This window comes from Sturnus vulgaris, chromosome 5 (assembly GCF_052056855.1).
Source record: "Sturnus vulgaris isolate bStuVul1 chromosome 5, bStuVul1.hap1, whole genome shotgun sequence".
Taxonomy (NCBI): Eukaryota; Metazoa; Chordata; class Aves; order Passeriformes; family Sturnidae; genus Sturnus; species Sturnus vulgaris.
Window position 1 is genome coordinate 22,378,810 of NC_142247.1, and position 20,501 is coordinate 22,399,310.

Below are 20,501 nucleotides of genomic sequence, written 5' to 3' on the forward strand. Positions count from 1 at the left end.
AGCAGCTGAACTCTGATATTCAATCAAGCCAGCAGTTGCCCCTGGGTCTCAGTACCCTCAGCTGCTGCCACTGGGACACACGAACCCCTGAGTCTGCAGGACCACTCCAGCTGCTGCTGCAGATACACATCTGCTGTCCAGCTGATCCCCTCAGAGCCCCCCAGACCCTATGGTCCCAGACCCTAGAGTCCCTCTACCCTAGTCCCTTCCATAGCCAAGTCCTCTTGTGGTCTCATCCTTGGAAACACACACCTGCCTTGCTCCCAGTCCACATCACATACTTGCAGCAAGTCCAGCTTGTCCAAGGCCCGCCTAGTCCTCACACACTCACTTTCACACCCTCATTCACACCATGGGCACATGGGCTGCTGAGCCCTGATCCTTTTCCAGGAGTTGGCACTTGCTTTCACTAGGGTTTTTCCAGCTATTGTACCCAGGAACATAAGCCCTTTGTGCAGAACATGAGCAGGCAAGTCCACTGATCACCTACTTTTTATGCTCTGCCAGCTCAGTTACCACTTGATCTTGTTATTTTCCCAGGTTTCTTCCTGCTTCAAACCCCACTGATCTTTCTGTTTCCCTACCGAGCACAGTGCTAAACCATAATGACTTACGAACACAGCTTTTTCCATGGCCCATTGTTCCACTGGGTGGGACGTGTGGGGGTTGCTCAGATGAATTTAGTGCAAAGCTCTGATCTATCATCATGACTAGGTGTAAGAGTTGCATGAGGTGAGAGGGTGCTGCTAGGATGCTGAGTCTGGTAGTCAGTATTTTCCTAAGAGAATGAACACAGCCACTCATAAACGGCGTCTCTGAGATATTGTGTGATTAATTTACTCTGAATATATTACGTTAGAAAAGTGAGGACTCTTCAAAGAAACACCAGTCTACTGGACATGGAGTCTAGAAGGTTGGATACCAGATACAGCAGATGAAGATATCACCAAAGTGGTTTTTTTTGTTACAGATGTGTAGATCTGTTCTTGTGTCTTCCAACATTAACGTTGTCGTATTCTCCTGTTTCTTTAGAGTTTTTATTTATCACTGATGCAATGCTTCCAAGAAAGGATTCTGATCTTCTTACCAGTACCAAAAGAGGTGTGTATTTTCCCCAAATTTATGGGTAAGGCTTTAGCTACTGGCTCTGTTAAATTTAGTTTAACCCTAGATATTTAAACCCAACCTTGTTACCACTGTCAGTGCCTGGCCACAAAAGCACAGTTTTTGTGAAAATGAGTGAGTAAATTAATATTAAAAATTGAAAGCCAACTATTACATGTCCCCAAGGATTATGTCACGAATAGTAATGAATCCACTGATACTTCATTGTATTAATAGTCTTATATTTTTTCATTATACTTTAGAAATTAAATATGTTGACACTTCACCTTTTATTCAGCTAATCCTACTCTGTAAAGACTCGTTTTGATATCCAGCCAGACTGCCAAGTAATCCTTCATCATAACTTCACTCATGAACAATTTATTATTTTACCTGTGGCAGTATTGTACAATAACAAATTATTTTTAAAAGAGCCTTGATCTTTGTTAAGACTGTCTCAGCTCCTCTTATTAGCTTGTCAGCTATAAATTGTGGCTGCTCAGTGTATGGCCATAGCTCGCAAGCTCACAGTGACTCAACATCAATCAAATATAACCATGGTTTAGTTGTTATTTAGAAGAGTAACTTCCTTGCTCAGAAATTATAAAATTGGTTTCCATGCAAAACATCTATGTCAGAGAGACATAGAAAAACAATGGAGGTTTTCCTCTGGGAAACAGATAATGATCAGATATCCACACTGATGTTTCATGAAGTCTGCTGAACTTTTCTGCTGACTAGCTTTAAGATGCACCTGAGGACCTTAACAGAAGTAAAGAGAATAATCCTTCATTCTTGTCCTTAGATGAAATCTCAGCTATTAGTCTATCCGAAGAGAGGTTTCAAGTATAGATTACCCTTTGTGTTGTTAGTGTCTATTCCCATGGTTAGGAGAGCTGTTAGGAGACAGAGGAAATGATATCACCAGTGAACTGCTTGTCTGTAGTCCTGTGCCTGAGGCTTGGACATTGCAGCAAAGGACTGCAGACATTATCCCTGTGTACTGGTGGCATGAAAGGGAGAAACTTGTCTGAAACATAGACCAAGACTGATATTGTTAGAACTTGGATGTCAAATAATGAGCTATGGAAACAGATACAGAAAAACGAAAAAGAGGATGACTGAGAGTAAGTCTATCACTGCTTGCTAAAATTCACGAAAATGGGAATTTAAGACAATTTTAGGCTTCCTAACTACTGTTTTGTGATCCTGTTGTATGAGTTAACCAGCAAAAATATTATAAATTGTGTTTGGTCAGTAATCTGTTATCTTTTGCAAGAAGCTTTTTTGCAACTGCTTTCTATTCTTTTGCTACTTTGAAATTCAACTATTGATCAAGCTGATATATGCCATCAGGGACTGAAACTGATAAGGAATAGAGCACTCAAATTACTGAGCTATCAAATTGTGAGGGACAGGCAGAATCACATCTTCTAAGGTCTGCAGTGGTGGCTTAATTGTTTTCAGAAGCTATTTAGGATGATGTAAATCACGTAAGCCTACAAAATATTGTATTATCTAATTTCATATTACCACAGCTGCTGCTAGGAGAGAGCTCTTTCCATTGTCCCTTCATTTTCTCATTTTCTTTTCCCTTCTTCCTGTGCACATACATGCAATCGTGTGTGTTCTCTGTAGCTGCTCTAGGACTGTAAATATTGCCTCGAGTACCACCTGAGTCTGTAACTGCCTGTTGACAATAATCTTCTTTTCCAGGTTGTAAAAGACATAATTTTGAGAGGGCAGGAAAAAGGTGTTGGAAACTGTGCATCCTACCAAGAGGTTGGAAAATAGTGTCTGAATCTTTCATATTTGCTGAGTTTCCAATGAAATTAAAGCTGATGTATAGTGTTATTAATAGTTGGGTTACTTGAAGCTTTAGATAAGTGTTTATTTTTATTTAGATTAAGTAGATATATCTTAAATTCTAGTTATAATAGCAATTTATAATGCCATTCATTCTGAAGTATTCGCATTGAGCTCTAGATCCAGTGGAATGAATTCTAATAGTTGAAGAATAAATAAAGTTATATATAAGTTTCATAGCTTGTACTAAATTATAATTGCCCTATGGAAAAAATGGAACATTTTGCATTTGTATTTACCTGGTTGAATTTATTAGGCATAAGAGATAGGTGGGTTTCATTGCCTATGAAACAAATGGTGTATGCAATGAAAATCATTCACTGATTTCCTTTAATAAAATATATTTTTACAGACCATGAAAATATTTGATAGTGAATATGTTACATTCAAAACCCAGATTATTATTATGATGATAATGACATGAGACATATACCCAAGAGGACAACAATGGCATTAGACAGAATTTTAATTTTCATTCCTTCTATATATTAATATTCCCTTACTGCTGTTTCATAGCCCATATTTTTAGCATATATTGTCATTTTATAATTATAACAATATTGCATTAAATGAGCAATGAAAGTCACAAATAAAAAATTAAGGCTGTATCTTAATTTACTTGCTTTGCCAAGGTTTTTGTAGAATAGAGATGGCAATTTCTACAGTGGAATATATCTCACCTACTATAGTCTTTAAATCTATTCAATGTAAAATGTCTAGGCTTCTTCTAGAGTTAATGGACAGGGATGAGCACACTCACCTGAGCCTTACTTTTTGTATTTCTATATTGATATTTATAGAATAGAAGGAATTTGATTCCCGAATAGGCATTAGAAAATCATGGGCCTGGACTGAGTTCTTTATGCACCATCAAATATGCTGACCCAGCTCCTAAATTCCAAATATGTTTATAAATTATGCAGCTGTGCTCTGGTTTCTACTGTTTGGATATATAGGAAAATTCTTATTAAATGAAATATAATAATTTGAAATTACACCATTAGAACAACTGCCAAATATATCTCCATATATTGTTATGAAAACATACATTTTACCATGCCTATTGCTGGCTATACTTTAAAAGCAAAATATAATGGCTGAATTCTTATTAAAGCATAAAACTTATTTTGAACAGAGAAAGATACAGATATGTGTTTTGTAAGTATTTATGCGTAAAACTCAAATTGTGGCATGGGAAAATACTTTTTCAATATAGCAGATGCCTTTCAATGTCTTCAGGGGAAGTTAAATTATTTTGCTGACATCAAAAGAATGTAATTAAACAACTATGATGGCTAAACAAAATAATAGCAGGTAGAGGCTCCTTCACATTACATGAAGGAACTATATTCTCACAAATGGTCTGGGCATTTCCACTGACAGCTTATATATGAAATTTGATTTGGAATAATTAAAATCTGTGGTGAAAATAATACATACATTTATTCCACATCAGAAAAATTAAAATAATTAACAATTGATCTCTAAGTGTGGGCTTGCTACTTTCAGCAGCTTTCTAGTATAAAATGTGTTGCCTATCTACTAAGTGTACTGTAATTGAAAGCACAAGTGAAAACACAGAAGAGAGCCTCATACGGCTAACCATTAAAAAAGACTGCTAGACAAGAATCCTCAGTAGAGAATTTAAGTGGAAAAAAAAATTTGGGAACCAAAATTTATCTATTTTTCTATTTTAATTTTAAGGCCTGAAATTTTGATTCCTCAATTAATAGTAGCTATACTTCCCATCTTTAACTTATTTGATCTTCTAATAACCATATTTCACTTTCTTTTAATTTCTAGCTTGTCTCTAAATGTACCCTCATGTATAAATCCACTCTGTGAGTACCTAACTTGGAATGTGAGATGCAGCAACTTCTTACCACTACCAAATATTTAAAGAAAAGAACTATGTGTAAGACAAATTGTTTAGATGCCTAGCTTTTAGGTGGCTGAAGTTACTTAAGACTGGTATTGCTTCAATGCATATGATTTGAAAACATATATCTTGCCTATTACAATTACTTGACCAGCTAGCAACCACCACAGGTTAACAGAGATGCCTCTTTTCCTATATTAGCATGAACTCTTCATTGGAGTAGTAATTTATTCTGACACTTTTGCTTTGAGTCTTTAAACTTCAGATATTATTCCCTTTTTAAATCTGCAAGACACCAGAAGAATGCAAAGCTTTAAATCATTTAGTTTCTGAAAATGAGCAGAAGAATTTAGAGAAAAATTATATATGGAGTAGTTGGATGCAGATTCTTTCTCTCTGTCTTCCTCTCCCCCGCCTCCCCCCCCAAGGCATCTACTGGTAAGTGGGCAAGGGATTTTCATTTGGCCAAGTTAAAGGGTCCTGATCACATAAAACTTATATTTTCACGCATTATGAATAGTTTTGCCTAGTACTGAAAAGATTCAGAATTAAATAATCAATTCCTTGGTTTTGAAGGCTTTGAAAGCAATGCAGAGATGTAGATCTCAATCTACTCTACAGTAAAGACAATACACTCCTTATTTCCCACAAGCAAGAGTAGTGGTTTATGTTTTTTTCATGAAGTGGAGAAAAAGATATAAAAGGGCAGCTGAAAAGATCCATGTAATTTAAACAAAAGGAGATAACATTAACCGAGATACTTATGTCTATTTAGGAAGTGCTGAGAGTGTGCTTTTGTGCATGCCATGAAAAAAAGCATATTTTCTTGCATTTTTCTTATGTCACATTGTAAAAATTCAGCTGTAAGTTATACCATCATCCCCTTCAGTTTACTCCCAGGGTACATAGAGAAAACACATACATAGTGATAGTAGATTTTGAATAGTAAAACCAGTGCCTGGAGAATTAATGACCACCATAGTAATGTATTACAGACAAAATCCTGCAGGCCAAGTCCTGTCAAATATCTTTGTTTCAATTGTCAGACCGTGTAACAGGAAAAGTTTTATGCTTCAACTGTATGCAGCAAGTCCTGTCTGGATTATGCTAATACAGATACACTTGCCTATCCGACTTTTAGTACTAGCTATAAAATTAGATTGCTAGTGTGATTGGTTTTATGGGGGAGTCATAAGCCTACAGGCTTATTACTGAGGTTGTTTATGGCAAGGAGTCACGAATTCAGACATAAAAGCAAAGGAATTCTCATTAGCATGAATATTTTAAGAAGTTACTGTAAGATGTCAACATTAACACTGCATTGAAAAGGTCAATATTATGGCAATAATTATCTTTAGATATTAGCTTTAAATTTTATCAAAAGGCATGCATGTTCAGACATTTTTCTGATCAATGAAAAAAGACTGATTAGAAAGCCAAGCAAAAGTGACTGTTTGGAGAAGACACAATTGGGTTTTTTCTTTTTGAAACATTAAATCCTGAAATCAAAATTCTTTAGAATCACAGAGAATTCAATCTGTACCATCTGGGCCCTCAATATTGTATGTTCAATATCAGCTGGCCTGCGGCATACAGGACATAGAAAATAGACTTCAGCCAAATTACATAAAGGTTAGAGAGCTGTCCTAGGGCTGGAAAACCAAGTAATTTGTGTCAACAGAGTACTGTTCAACCTGTGTTACCCGAACTCCTCTGACAAGGTATTGATACAACTGTTGAATGTTAATTTGTGACTCTGTCATAGCTTGCTATTGGCAATGTACACAAATTTGAGGTTTTAAATGACTGTTTCACAAAACCCTACTGCACATGCAATGGTGATTTTATGTTATAGAGAATAATCTATCTACTATACAAAACAAAGAACAAGGGAAAGGCTGGTAGAGGCATTCACACGTTTAATGAACTTGTGTTATTTTAGGTAATCTACTCAGAATGACAAAAGCTGGCGGTCTCATGTGGCTAATTCTAAAACATCATAGAACTTCTAAGCATCTTTCTAAAAATTGAAACCTAAACCATAGTTATAACCAACCCAATAAAATACTAACATTATCTTCCTTCTGACAGGTAGAGGGAAGTTCAAGCAAAATTAAAAATAAATACACAGTTCTAAGTGATTTATGCAGAATTGGAATCATTCATTCTGAATGGGACTGCCGGAGATCCACCCTCCTGCTTAGAGCAGGATCAGCTCTGTCATCAGACTGGGCTGTTCACATCTTCATCTAGCCAGAAAAACCTCAAAGAACAGAGATTATCTGAGTTTCCAGGCATTCTGTTAGTTATCCTTTGTTAGTGCCACAGTGATTTTTTCCTTATGTGAAGGCGGCATCTCAACATTTTGTTTTTTTCCGGTCATCCACATCAGTAGAGAGTCTGGCTTCATCTTGTTGATAACTTCCCCTTAGGTACTGGAAAGATGCTATTAAGTCCCCACAAAGCCTTCTTGTCTGCATGCCAGGCAAGCTCTTCTCTCAGCCTCTTCCCTCACCAGTCATTATGCTTCAGTAAATCACATTTACAATGTGCATAGAGAATAGAAGAGTAAAAGTAAAATATGTATGTAATGATTTAAAAAGATCCTATCATAAAGGCAAAAAAACACTTATAGCTAAACCAGACAGTAAGAACTTATCACCTCTGACATTTGAATACTATTTTAACGTGTTTTACTAGGTGCTGTTAAGCTTGTTATCAGTCCATTAGGAAGATGATTCTTATCACAGCCAAAGAAATGGAACTAAACAAAAAACCTCAGCATTTAGAGTGGAAATGAAGAAATTAACAAAAACACTTATAAGAAGTAGAAGATGGGAGAAGCTAATGCTACTGAATATCAAACATAAACTAAGTATGGGAATCTAGTGACAAAGATAAAAGGTGCAAAAGAAGGTTTTGGTAGAAAATATAAAGGTAAGCAATTTTCTAATATGAAAGAAGAAATAAAGGATTCATACTAAGTTATCAGTAATTTTCTTTATAAATAGGCATTGGAAAGAATTTGCTGATAAAACATTCAAGGGATCTGTCAGTTCAATAACTGTTGAATAACTAAACAAAATTATCTGCGTATTTATTGGCACATCTATCCAACTTTGATTAATGGCAAAACAGAAACTACCTAAAACTAGACATTATTAACAAAATACTTGAATGGGGTAATCAAATAAATACCGGTCAGAACTGATTTATAAATAATGACAGTCATATATATGTACTGATACTTCTCCTTATGAGCTAAAAGCATGGTTTGTAAACATGTTGATGCATTGTTTGTGGTGACTTATTAACTGTGGAACTATATTTTCATGAGGTGGATTAATGTGAGAGGATTACCAAGAGTTCAGTGGCTTACAAATTACAGACCTGCAACTGCTGGCATTTCTAATGAGATTTTATATAAGTTTATTCTTAGTTCAACACTTTCAACATATTTTATCAATTATATGGTGTGAAATTACCATTGACAAAGCTGTAACCATGACAATGGTAAAGGCAAATGAAACACTTGAAGACAAATCGACGCTATGTAGGAATTAAAATCATTTAATAACCTGGATGTCATCAAAACATTTGTGTGAAGTACAGCCAAGTATGAGGTTGTATTTCTGGATGAAAAAGGTCACGTGCTAGAGATATAAGAAGAGAATAGAGTCACCCAATACAGAGACTTAAACTGATTCTGTCACAGTGAAAGCACATACTCAGAGAACTGAGAAGAGCTCAGGCAGCTGCTGGACACAAAAATAATGAAATTTGTTGCAAACAGAAGCAAAACTATTTTATATCACTCCCTAACAGTATTGTGTTAGTGGAATACTGCGACAAATTAAGGAATTAATAGTTCAAAGAGGAAGTTGAAAATGCAATATTTAAGAAAAAGCCATGACAATTCTAAGCTAATGCAGGTTTCATCTCCTATTAGAGAAGACAGAAAGATGATGTGACAGTATAGTCTTTCCTGAAGATAAACTCTTCATGATAAATATTAAATCTGTTCATGCTCCTCATTCCAACAGCCAAAACAATACTTAAAAGCAAGAATGGAATAAAATAATAAACAAATTACAGTACTGAAAATAATTTGTCACTGGAAAAAATGACAAAGATATTTTGTGGATCTTTTCTTCACTTGAAACTTTAAAATTGAGGTTGCAAGTGATTGAAAGAGAGATCCTGTAGATCATCTATAGCTTTTCGACTGGATGCAGTAACTGGCTCAGGTAATCCTCACAATTTGTCACATAGGACAAGTGAAAGATGAGCAAAAAAGTTTTTCATAGCCTCAAAATCATTTTAACATGGTGATTCAAGGTAACAGGTCCATATGGTCTATTCATTAAGATGAAGGTCTTGATCTGTGTTGTTTGTGAAAGGAGTGCTCTTTACTGTTCCATTGCCAATTTAAGTAGCTTTCTATCATGTTTTGATACTGTAGAATAAACTTATCAAATAGCAAAGCTGTAAATGCTGTGCCTCTTGCCTGTCAAGAAATTCAGGGTGTGCCTTCTCTGTTACTGATAGCACTTGCTTTATAAAGCAGGCTGAGGTATGAATAGCTGACAGAGTATTTTGGAGGTTAGATTTGGCGCATACTGACTTGATTGCACAAAACATAGTCTTGTAGACAAGCTAAGAAGTATGATTTTGCTGAATGATTGAAAGACCAAATAATATTTTGAAGTTTCCTCTAGGATTTTTTTAATGAAGTATGAGAATGTTTGTGTTTTCTAGCTTGTTTGATTTTGATAGACTACTTCATCTTATAATAATTCCTTGCAACTGAAATTTCACCTTCACAACAGGATAATTAATTTTATTTTGTAAAGTGAGTTCCTTAAAGTATTTGCTTTGAAGGTGGCTGTTGCCTACTATTGTTTTCTTCAAGTCAAATGCTCAGCCTAAAAGCATAAAAGCAGCATTTTGTGGTTTTAGTTTAAGTGAATGTAAAAACGTGTGAATTAAATATGACAGAGAGTAATAGCAAATAAGGGCGAGAGTGCAAAAAACACTTCTCAAAGTGGTAAGGTGGAATTTTACTGGTTAGTTTTTCCAGCAAACTTAAATAAAATATAAAGGTAAGAGAGAGCACTACTTTAAACAAGTTATAGTCATCAGTACAATCCATAGACTAAAATGCCTGCTACAATTTGGAGTCTTTAAAATAAAATTTAATTAAAATACGTATAGAATATATTTGTTCAATATGAATTTGTTTAAGAAGTTTTAAATATTAATCTTTGGTCATAATAAAATAATGTCTTGCTGTGCTATGAACGTTTTTTCCTTCTTAATGAATAAGGACAGAGTTGTGGTTAAGTTTTCTAGGACAACTTGTATTTCATTAAAGATGGTATACCAACAACATTGGAAAACAGCTAACAAACATATATAGACTTAAACAATTTTGAGTTTTTTTAGGTTTTCTTAGCGTATGTATTACTGTACTTTATAAAAATTGTGTATTGGGTTTGCATGACCAGGTTTTGGTACTGGGAGGATACAGGAGTGGCTTTGTGAGAATCTGGTAGAAGCTCCCTCAGTGTCCAACAGAGCCAAGGACAGACAGCTCCCTCCTGGCCAAGGACAAGTACATCAGCAATAGGGGTAGCACCTCTGGGTTAACCGGTTTTCAGCAACTGGAGGGAGGAGTGAGACTACGTGAGAGAGAACACCCTGCAGATACCAAAGTCAGGGAAGAAGGAGGGGTAGGTCCTCCTGCACTGCTTAGGGTAGGAGGAGGTATTGCAAACTGGGAGTAAGGGTAAGCCCAAGAGAAAGGGGCGGGGGGGGGGGGATTCTGAGGAGAGAGTGTTTTAAGATTTGGGTTTATTTCTCATTACCCTATTCTGAATTGCTTGGTAAAAAATTAAGCTAATTGCCCCAAGTCGAGGCTGTTTTTGCCCATGACAGCAATGAGTGAGGGATCTCTCCCCATTCCTGTGTTGAGACAGGAGCTGTGGTTGTGATTTCTCTCCACCAGCCCACTGAAGAGGGGAGGGATAGAGAGGCTTGGGGGGCAGGCACCTGGTGTCCAGCTGGGGTCAACCCAACACAGTCTTGCTGAGGAATCATATATGATTTTGTGCTATTGTCAATAAGCTGAAGTATGACAGAACTTGATTATGGAAAATGGAAATAAAATTGAGGACATCAAGAGAACTGAGATGTTAAAAGCAGAAAGCATTTTAGAGCATAAGGATTTGTATTACATGAGTAATATTGCTAAATGAATGCAAGGTTAGTGAAATATATGTTATCCTGAAAATTATTTGGTATGTATACATGACTAAGTGCTACTAGGTGAAAGTACTGCTAATTCAGGGAATAGCAATCAATATTTGTGACCTGAAATATGACCCTTGAAAAGGATGTTGCACAATGATATATATATACAAAGAAATTTAATAATTTGTAATTTGCTGCTTTGTGGCTAGTACATGACCTGAATGTACAATGATAAGAATTGCTGGCATTTGACTGTATGCTTAATGTATGGATAATAACCAGTTCAGAAGGGCTTGCTTGCTAAAAATGTGAAAGAAAGCAACTACTGGAAGACTTGAAAATGGGACTAAAAACATATTTGCCTGAGGAAACAGGATGTTTTACTCTTTGCATTCCAGCCACCTTATCTTGTGCTTTGATAACCAATACTAGTGTTATGCTTGCTGCTTCTGGTACTCTCTATTTAAGAACCTCATTCTGATCACAAGCGCAAGCCTTAAAAAGCATTAGACACTGAAACACAGTTACAAGCAGACTTGGAGGTAAATTACTAACTGTCCCTTGTGATGCCTGAAGGATGGTGGAGTTCCCTTAGTGCTCAGATTGGTGAGCGTACACCTGCTGCATATAAATAAATGTACCTGCCCTTTTCTGGGGCTTCTAAACAGGTAAGTAAGTCTTCCATTCCCATGAAAGTGCTTTATTAATGGATGTTTATGGATGTGCATATGATGATTTTGAAACAGTTTAAAACTTACTTCTCCATTTCAACACAAAATAATCAATGCTTTTCAAGCTGATGTGTTTAAACTCACTCTAGATATTCCTTCTTTGTGTCATACTCTTTGCACACTGGAGTTGGGCAAGAAGTATTTCTGTGTTTATTTTCTGAAATGGCAGTAGTTCTTTTGTTGATAGTGTACAAACATTTCTCTTGAAGATAAGTTTCTCCAAGATTATAAATGTTTATTTTCTAGGCTAACCTCCTCCCTACCAAATTAGTTCCAAATCAAAATGACTATCAAAGGCAAGATATTTTTTTAAGGTGGTATAATTTACTTAAGCTGAGTGGGTGATGGTGTCCATGCCCAGTTAAAAATTATTATCCTGTGAACTGCTACCTACATAGTATATGACTTTACAACAGATATTTTCTTTATAATTTCTCTCATCAGAACAGCACTCAGTGTAGCAAACATATATGAGACATATTGGATTTTGCCAAGGAAATTTCTGACTCCTTGCCAAAAATGAAGGAAAGCATTGGCATTATATTGTGAATCACTTCCTCCATTTTTCAGTTCTTAGGAAATTCACAGCTCAGGAAATCTCGGATGTGTGCAACGCAATTCAGCAAATTTACTACACAGTTTACCAAAACAATCATTTATATGCCTGTTTAGATAAGCTTTTCATGATTTTGTTTCTAAATTTCCATGCACCTGAAAAATAATGGTAATCCAAACAGCTGGAAATATTCTAGTCAACTATAACCAAAATTAAGAACCTTACCATTAATTCAGCTTAATAAAGTGTGTTGGAAATATGTTGTTCTTGTTAGGGGAGCATCATGGCTGCATCTGATATATATTCTTGTTATTCCTTTTTCTCCAACTGAAGTAATACGTCACAGTTGCTAAAATGACTATAAACAGCATCTGAAGAGCTAAGCATACAAGGTAAGTTACCACATAGTATATTTTTGACTCAACAAGCTTGGTTTATCTAAATTAATATCTTCACTCAGTTGTTTATGACTTATCAGTTGTGGTCTTTTGCAAGCTGTCTGTTTGTACTGTGTTTGCATGCAAGGAAATTTTGTTTCATCATATAAAATCTGAAAATTCATTAAGCGGTGACAAGCCATTCATTTAAGTGTTTGCATACAAAATAGAATATAAGTACCCGTCCTCTTATAGGTATGCATTTTCATGAATTTTAAATTCAATTTTGTATTGATATGTGTGTGAATCAGTGCAATGCATATGTAGTAGTTACTAGAAACTGCCTATTTGTGGATATTGCTACTGTACCTATTTAATTACAACAAATGTTGCCCTTCTGTGAGTCTTTAGTTTCACTAGTTAAGTTCTGAAAAAGAAATCTGAATTAATTTCCAAAAGAAATGGGAAAAAATTAAAACTACAGTATTACATGACACCATCTGAACTCTAGACCCTAAAATGGGTTAATGTGGCTTCTTCCCTATTTTCCTACTTCTTCACTTTCTGCATTCTGATTTCATGCACCCATGCTATGAGTATTTATTTCAGTGGGATTTTCACACTGAAATGTCCTTTAGCAACGCTAGCTTGATCCCTACTAATCAAAACCATCATAACCAGAAGATAACATACAATGGGGGCCGGGTTGACCTTGGCTGGCTTCCTGACACTTGCCTAATCGCTCTGTCACTCACCATACTTGGCAGGATAAGGGAAAAAATAGGATAGAATAAGTGAAGACAAAGAAAGGAAGAACATTTACCAATTAACATCCTGGGTTTAAAAGACTCAGGGAAAATCAATTTTTTGCCAATTAAAATTGCAGCACGAAGGGGAGATACAAAGACCAGAATTAGACCACCCTGCCCTTTTATACTTTATGCACTCAGACTCAGTGCAGGATGATGGGGAATGGGAATTGCAGTCAGCCCATAACAGTTCCTCTCTGCGGCTCCTTCCTCCTCCCACTTCTTCCCTTCTGCAGCATGGATCCTCCACAGGCTGCAATCTTTCAGGATAAACCTCCTGCAGTGTGGGCTCCTCTCTGCAGGCCAGTGTTCCTTCAGGGCATATTCACCTGCTCTGATGTGGGGTCCCCAACAGGCTGCAGGGAAATACCTGTTCCACCATGGCCCACTTAATTGGCAACAGGCAAACCTGCTCCAGCACCTGGGGCACCTCCTCCCACTCCATCTTCTCAGACCTTGGGATTTCCAGGATTCCTTCTCACACATGTACTTCCTCAGTCCTCACTACCTGTGAGGTATTTTATTCTTTCTTAAATGTGGTTTCTCAGAAGTGCCACCAGCTTAGCTGACAGGACCAGCTGTGCCCTGGGGAGGGTCCATGTTGGTTCTGTCTGGACCCAGCATGGGGCAGCCCCCAGTTTTTCAGGTCACCTACTGCATCTCCCTCATTGCCAACACCTTCACACTACATCCAATGCAAACAGTACACTAGAAATATCTAATGAGTGCAAATCATAAATAGGATCACTTGGCAACTTTAAAAAAATGTATATGTTCAATCAGAACTAGGACTCTAATATTTAATTTTTATTTCTCTCATGATGCAATCTGCACTATATATTCATAGGTTTTAATTATGTTAAATGTTATTGAAATTATGTTTCATTTGGTGATAATAATGCAAATGGATTTGTTCTCTGTGGGAAATATTAAATTGCCTCAGTTAAATGTGTCTGTGATAACTTCACACAGAATCCCAAAGGTGCTAGAAGCAATGTAAGACGTGATGGCTAGAAACTCAATGAGGTCGACTTAATCTATTTTCACCGAGACTATTAATTAAATGTTACTAATATTTTTGCAGACTACAGAAATGACCTCAGGAAATTTCTGTTAATCCCTGTAGACACCATGACCTCAGTAACAACAATTCTATTTTCCTATTAAAGAAAAAGAAATGGAGGACAGAATAGAAAAAAGTATTAGTCATTTCACCTTACAAAAAATTTCTATATTCATATTGAGAGTAAGTCTTCCCATTTTTTTGTATATATATGTCTAATTGAAATTAATCTTCTTCTATCTGATCAGAGTAATAGCTGCATTACAAGGTATGGTGTGTTGTGATTTGCTCTTAAGGGTTATGTAGTTCACAGGAGCTGGGGTTTTTTGTAGTATTATTAGATCTTAGTTTCTGGGAAAAAATAGCTACCTGACTGTGCTTATAAATACACAATGCATTATAAAATGATTATCTTTATTTGTCTTTCTCATTAGAAATACTTTTCAAAATAACTATTGATTTATTTATTCATTAAATGTTTTAAATATATTATCTCTCTTTTTTTAGTATTAGCTTTTAAACTAATTTGAGTTCTTCTTAAGGTACAGAAGGGTGTACTACAGGACCAGAGTAGACACTGTCTGCTTTGTCTCTTCTTACCTGAAGAAATTCAGAAGTGGTAGATTTTGCTGTATATATATAAATATATATTTAATTGACACAGACACTAATGAAGAAGTGTAAAATATTACTACAACTGCTATATGACTTCTCAGCAGAAATTGGAAATAATTCCCTGAAATTCAAGTCACTTTCAGTTTACACATATGAGTGTAGACATTCAAAAATTTCGGAGGGGAAGGCACATATTATCATAAGCCAAACATGACTTAGGCTTATATATAAGTGGGGTCCCCAGATGATGTTCCAAAGAATAACGAAATCAAATTATTTGAAGTGGCTATCTCATTTTAGGGAGACTTTGACTAAAAAAAAAGGCACTGGCTCTTGTATTTTCACGACTAAAGGCTGTATATAAATTAGAAGTTTCCAAGAACATTCACACTAAATAATCAAAGGATGAGAAAATATTCAGTATATGGAAATCCAGCCTCTATGCAGTTGCTTAGTTACAAATAACATAAAGGCTCAATCAGAAATTCAACAGCAGAGCTTTTCACTTTATTAAGCAAATTTAGAACACTGACTATAGGTTAACACCAGGAAGAGTGATTGTAGAAATATCATATTACTTTTTGCCACCACTGCAGACAATCTACTTCATCACTAATATCTTTAATTATAATTTCATATAAAACTTTAAAAAAATATTTTTCTAAATACATGTGATTCAGTTCAGCACTAAATTATTCTGAAATGTCATATGGCTCATGTCACACAAGTTCAACCATGAAGCACTTTTTCTGGTTTCACAGTCAACGGAGCTATAAGGTTCACCTTATAAGTAATGTAATTTCAAACAAGATTCTTCAGAAAATCAGGTGATACTGTACTTTGTATAGATAGGATTGTGCACCTAGTTCGGTATTTGTAGATAACTTTTTTCTCTTAAAAGGCAACAGTGATAATAATGGGAACTGAGATTTATTCAGAGAAAGAGTATTTTTATTATCAGTCAAAAATAATTATAAATTAGAAAATGTGTAATGAAAAGTTTGTTTTGTTAAAGGTAATAAGCATTTATTTACAAGGGTGGCAGAAGCCTTACCCTGCTCTTCCTGAACGTTCCCCTGCTCTTCCTGAGAATTCTGTAGCTTACATAGGTTACAAAACTAGTGGTAAATATTAAGGTCCTCTGAGTCATGGAGATAACATATTCAACACTGTATCACAATAAAAATGTCAATTGTTATCGGCTTCCTCATTTTATCTTTGTGGAGGCAATGAGATAAGTCTGTATGAGTTTATTGCAAAAGTATTCAAAGCATTTCTGTTCAGAAGCAGGTAAAATAGGCTAGTGTATGAATAGAGGTAATAGAGATAATTGAGTTAATCTTTATTTTTTACAGCCATATTGGTCATGTAATAAGGAGAAGCTTAATTGAAAATTGAGAAGAAAAAGATCATGCTTTACTTGAAGATAAATCTAATGAATTTCAGATGCCAAAGAATAATGAGTAAGTCTTGGGTATTTACACTGAGAAAAAAACAAACCATTGAAATAAAGCTGAAAGGGACAAATAATTTTTGAGGGAAAATTGTATATAGTGTAAACATATTAATATCCAGACTATTTGTTTAATTCAGTGTTCTTGTGTGGAGCACGTTTTCCAGAAACTAATGGAAACATCATCTTGATGATTGACTAACTTTTTTTATTTTACTTTTTTTTTACTTTATAGGAACAAAAATATCTGTGTATAACCTAACGTTTGGATTGCTGTATATTCCCACTAGTGATTTTGATGTATTTTATGTTAAAATAGGTAACTCTTCCTATATTATTCTCATTTTTTATGAAAATACCTGTGTATTTTTGCTAAAATTAAGGTTGGTACATATCTGGCAATTCTTGTAACTTTTGTCTTTTCCTAATTTTAGTAAATCAAGACACAAACCAACAATTTTCCTTTATCATTCACTTATTGTGCCAAATTTCCATTTTTCTTATTGGTAACTGTGAATAGTAAAACTGTGAAAAAACAGACGTGAAAAGACTGACACTTTAAAGACAAACGTGTATTCAAATCTACAGCTAGGTCAATAGCCACACAATTCGCAGGGATCTTCTTAAGAAATATTACATCCGAGGTCTGAGTTTTAGGCTGGCCTTTCCTAATTCACAGTTTAGATTACCAAATTTATCAGGAAGAACTATAACTGCCTGGTTCCCAGAAGCTCTTGTATGCATAACTAGCACCCACAAAAAACTGATTTAAAGTACGTTTGTGTAAATATGTGTTCTTGGACTCAGAATACCCAACCCAATATCTCCAGAAAGGAGGCTATGCATTACCACAAACCATGTCTCATGGAATAAATTAGTGTAGCTGTGCTTCTCTCCAATGTAAAATTTCTGACTGGCTTTGCTCTATTCAGTCTCAGCATCCACATGGAAAGCACACTGTGAGTGAACCCCATTGAAATTGTTTTTCATCTAATAAAAATAATCTGCTTAAGAAGCATCTAAAATATTTGTTAGACAGAATTATTAGTTATCTAAATATTTTTATCAGGTCAGTGTATTAAGTTATTTTTATAACTGGAATACATGCTGAAGAGAAGCAGCTGGAGAAATAGGCAGGGGGCTCTATGCAACCACAGCAGATCAGAGGTGTTATTATATAGTGCACAGCTAGTAAGGGTCTGGCAAGAACAAAAGTAGAGACTAAAATGCTCACAGCTTTTAGTCTTCTTCCTTCTCCCTGTCACCAGAAAATCCTTACGTTCCGTCACATTCTGGAAGCTGTCCCTACTCCATTAGCTGTGCCTCTTTAGTCCAGCTAAAGTTACCCATCTTCTTTGTCTAAAAGTTTCAAATCTTTTATTTTCTCTGCAGTATTTTGCCTTTTGCATTAGATTTGCAGCATGCTGAGGTTTCTCTCATGCTTCAATATGGTTGTTGCCTTTCTTCGCAGCACCAGCAGCCCGTGTTTATAACTGAACTGTTCAGTTTGTTTGCCCAACTCTCTTTGCATTCCTGGGACTTACAACTCACTGCAATATTAGTTCTTGTTGCCAGGGCACTTTGTATAACACTTGACTCTATTTTAATATACACCTATTTTTGGAGCAGTGCAATGAACAGAGCTTTGCATTAGTCGTTTATTTTGCTTAGACATTTATTTGGAAGATATTAGTTCTGTTAGGGTATCCACAGATGACAGATTTCTCCATTCATCGGTAGTAGACCAAATATGGCCAAGACCAGATGCCCATGGCTTAAATGTGAGCACAGAAAGCTTTATACTCTGTGTGTTAGATTAGTCCCAGATAATCTGCACTGATAATACGTGTTCTCAGTTTCCTTCTTTTACACTATGTTCAGTTGCTTGTCTGTGACAACAAATTGGCTGTAAGGTACTACTAGTGAGTAGAGTATTCTGGTGCTACACTGTACCAGCTCTGAGCTAATATGCCTAATTAGCTAATATTCACCAGTACAAAATGGTGTTGCTCTGAAGGGATAACACGAAGTTTCTAAGTCTGTACTGTGCATTTGTATAACCAGTATACTAATGCTTGCCTTTGGCTGAACTGTCTGATTTCTTCTGCACACGGCTATGAGTCTTAAGTAAGGTTGCCCCAGGCTCGTTTGAGCAGAAAGTCATGAAATCTCTGGCTTCTTTAGCATATATTACATTGGCTGACAAATACAGTCTCTGTATGCAGGCAGCCTGGGCTGGAGGCTGAGGTTGTCTTTCCCAGCTGTGTGGTTTAAGTCTGAGAACAGACATTGCCACCAGGGGAAAAAGCAACCAAACATGATCACCAGTTAAACAAACTTTCTGTCTCTATTCTCCTAGGAGTGTTTTGTGTTGCCAGTATTTGAACAAGGTTTGGCTTTAAATCTCAACTGAAGTGAGGTACCTGACTGCAGAAAGCAAAGCAGTCCACAAAAATGGGAATTGTGCGTCTTAAATGCACTGGGTGACAACACAACAGTTACATGGAGTGAATGATACCTTTGTGGAAAGACATTCTTATCATTAAAAACAAAGTCAAATTACAGGTGAGTGAGGCAGCATTGGAAAGTTAATCTGTATTTTCACACCATTATACAATGCCTAGATTTGCTTCTTCAGATTTTATACAAATAGCACAACAAAACTTTTCGAGCATTTACCATTCTTAAACTTACCTTAATCACACAATCAGTAACTACTACTTCACTTTCTTTCTCCTACTTTTTCCTTGTCTAGTGTTTTCTTCCTATTACCTCAGATATGAACTAGTACGGTAAAATACTTTGGTAAAAATTGAATATTTCGCCTTATCAAGAGCTGTCATTTACCACACAGTTATATCCAGCTTTTTCTGTTATTCAGTCCTTGTCTCTGGTAGACTTAATTCAATGCATTTCTGCAGCTGCACAGATTGACAGATATTAAAAAGAAATGCAAAAATTAATACATAAGGAACCTCTCAGGCCAGTTTTTCCCTAGGAGATCAAAGGAGGTCTGTTCCATCTTGTACAATGATGCTGGAAGCGTTCAATATTCCTCCCTTTCAATGAGTGGACTTCCATGTAGATGTGCTGAAAGGCATATCTGAACCTAGGGAAGGAGCATGCTGCTTTGCACGGTTATTTTCTTAAATGAAACATAATTGTTAGCACTAAACCTTCCAACAGTTTTGGAATGTATACTGTCACTACATCTTTCTCTAGGGAGAAGAGGGAAGATGTGCAAAACCACAAAAACAGTAACCACAGAAACAAAAAATATCATTAACCCATATAACTTTCAAATAGATTTATGTCCATCTAAACATATTTTATTTGCATATCTGAGACAATTATTCTAAATGTAGACCAAACAGTGGCATATTCTACTATTATACTCAATACTCTAACAAAGGTTTTGGCAGCAGATAACTCACGGATAACTTGTTATCCGTCTCTGCATGTGGTAATACAACCGAAGCATGTCATTTGTCAGCATAGTGACAATTCCTGTATTCCCTGAATGCCTAGAGGAAAAGGTTTAACTGCAACATTGTTTCTGGCTAAGGGGCAGTCATCTAAAAAGCTTGAAATTTAAGCCTCTTGTTAGTTTCACAATATCTGGGAGATCTGGTACAGTATGTTCCTGCAAAAGCCCTGCTTAAATCTGTGGCCAGTTTCTCCCAGGCTATGTTCAAGACAGAGAGCATGCATGAGTTGTTTTATTTAGGTTCTACAGCAAGGTATCAAAGGACTGAGGTAACCTGACAGCTGATCATTTTAAGAAAATAGATTTAAA

At 35.9% G+C, this 20,501-nt stretch overlaps 1 long non-coding RNA gene across 1 annotated transcript; it reads left to right on the forward strand.

Annotated features, from left to right (window-relative positions):
* Positions 1-956: 956 nt before the first annotated feature.
* LOC148223580 (uncharacterized) lies at positions 957-19,681 on the forward strand. The gene is made up of 4 exons (XR_015803798.1): positions 957-1,101; positions 12,722-12,780; positions 16,608-16,715; positions 19,065-19,681. It is a non-coding gene; the product is annotated as an uncharacterized LOC148223580 (long non-coding RNA).
* Positions 19,682-20,501: the final 820 nt, after the last annotated feature.